Here is a 1988-nt window from a genome sequence, read left to right as displayed (position 1 = left end):
TGGACTTCCATGATAAACTGAACTCCCATGATAAACTGGACTCCCATGGTGAAAATTACTCCCATGGTAAACTGAACTCCCATGGTAAACTGAAATCCCACGGTAAACTGGACTTCCATGATAAACTGGACTTCCGTGGTGAACTGAACTCCTACGGTAAACTGAACTCCCACGGTAAACTGGACTGCCATGGTGACACTGCTGTGCCACCTGTGAAGGCTACCGACACTGTGGCACACGAGGGGGTGGGTGGCCAGCACCACGCCCGGCCGCCTTTGTCTCCCCAGTGGCGATGTTTACTACACATCGCCATCAGGTTACTCACTTGGGGCTGAGTCAATCTAGGGGCAGACCCAGGACCGGTTAAAATAATCGTCACTGGTGGCGTTGGCCGTGAGCGGGAATCGAACCTGGGTCGCCACCGCTACGCTCACACACAACCCCCCACACACACAAACCCACACACACAAACTCACACACACACGCACACGTGTACACACACTCACACACACCCCCCCACACACACACACCCACACATACCCACACACGCACTCTCACACACACCCCCCCACCCACACCCCCCCACCCCCCCACACACACACCCCCACACACCCACACACACACACGCCCCCTCACACACACACGCACACACACCCCACACACACACACACACATACCCTCACACACACACACCCCCACACACTCACACACACACACACACCCCCACACACACACGCACTCTCACACACACACGCACACCCACACACACCCCCCCCCCCCCCACACACACACACACGCACTCTCACACACACACACACACGTGTGCACACACACACCCACACACACACACACCTCACACACAGACCCCCACACACTCACACCCCCACCCCCACACACTCACACACACACACACCCCCACACACTCACACACCCACACACTCACACACACACACCCCCACACACACGCACACACGCACTCTCACACACACACGCACACGTGTGCACACACACACACCCACACACACACACACCCTCACACACACACCCACACACGCACTCTCACACACACTCATCATCAGCTCTCTCACTTGGCCCCGACACTCGAGGGACTTGGGCTTCGGGGAGGAGGGGGGGGGGGATCAGGAAAAGGTGGAGTGTATAAAAGACAGAGCTGCTGCTGCTGATGATTATGAGGATGATGCTGATGCTGCTGCTGATGATGCTGCTGCTGCTGATGATGCTGCTGGCTTGGTGAGGAATCATCATCGTTTATGATTATTATAATTGTCGTAGTTTTTGTTGTTATGCGTGTTGCACTTCTTTCGCACCGCACGTAGCCAACCGTGCTGTGTGTATGTGTGTTGAACTTCTTTCACACCGTACGTAGCCAACCGCGCTGTGTGTGTTAAACTTTTTTCGCACCGTACGTAGCCAACCGTGCTGTGTGTGTGTGTGTTGCACTTTTTTCGCGCCCTATTCAAGCCAAACCGTGCCAATCGCAGATCCAGTGAAATGAGTTCGTCAATCTAGATGACGATGACGACGGTGACTTAACAGCAGCACCACACAGCTCCCACTGGCTTGCCCATATCGGAAGGGAGGAACGTTCCAGACGGCCGCAGAAGCAGCGGCGGCATCTGCAAGCGACCACGCGATACTGTGACCCACCGCGACTACGCCGACGCTTTTAGCCGGGGAATGTGGACTGTGTGCATGAATCCTAATGGTTCCACAGGTGGTGAGTGAATGGGTGAGTGGCTGGCTGAGTGAGATCTTGCGGTGATGGTGGTGGTGGTGGTTGTCCACGTGTTACAGATCTTGTGGTGATGATGGTGATGATGATGGTGATAATCCACGTGTAACTGATCTTGTGATGATGATGGAGATTATGGTGATCCACATGTTACAGATGTTGTGATGATGACGGTGATGATGGTTATGATGGTGATCCACGTGCATCAGATCTTGTGATGTTGGTGATGATGATG

This window comes from Lethenteron reissneri, chromosome 70 (assembly GCF_015708825.2).
Source record: "Lethenteron reissneri isolate LAM-NWPU_2019-01 chromosome 70, ASM1570882v1, whole genome shotgun sequence".
Taxonomy (NCBI): Eukaryota; Metazoa; Chordata; class Hyperoartia; order Petromyzontiformes; family Petromyzontidae; genus Lethenteron; species Lethenteron reissneri.
Note: the sequence above shows the minus strand (reverse complement) of the source record.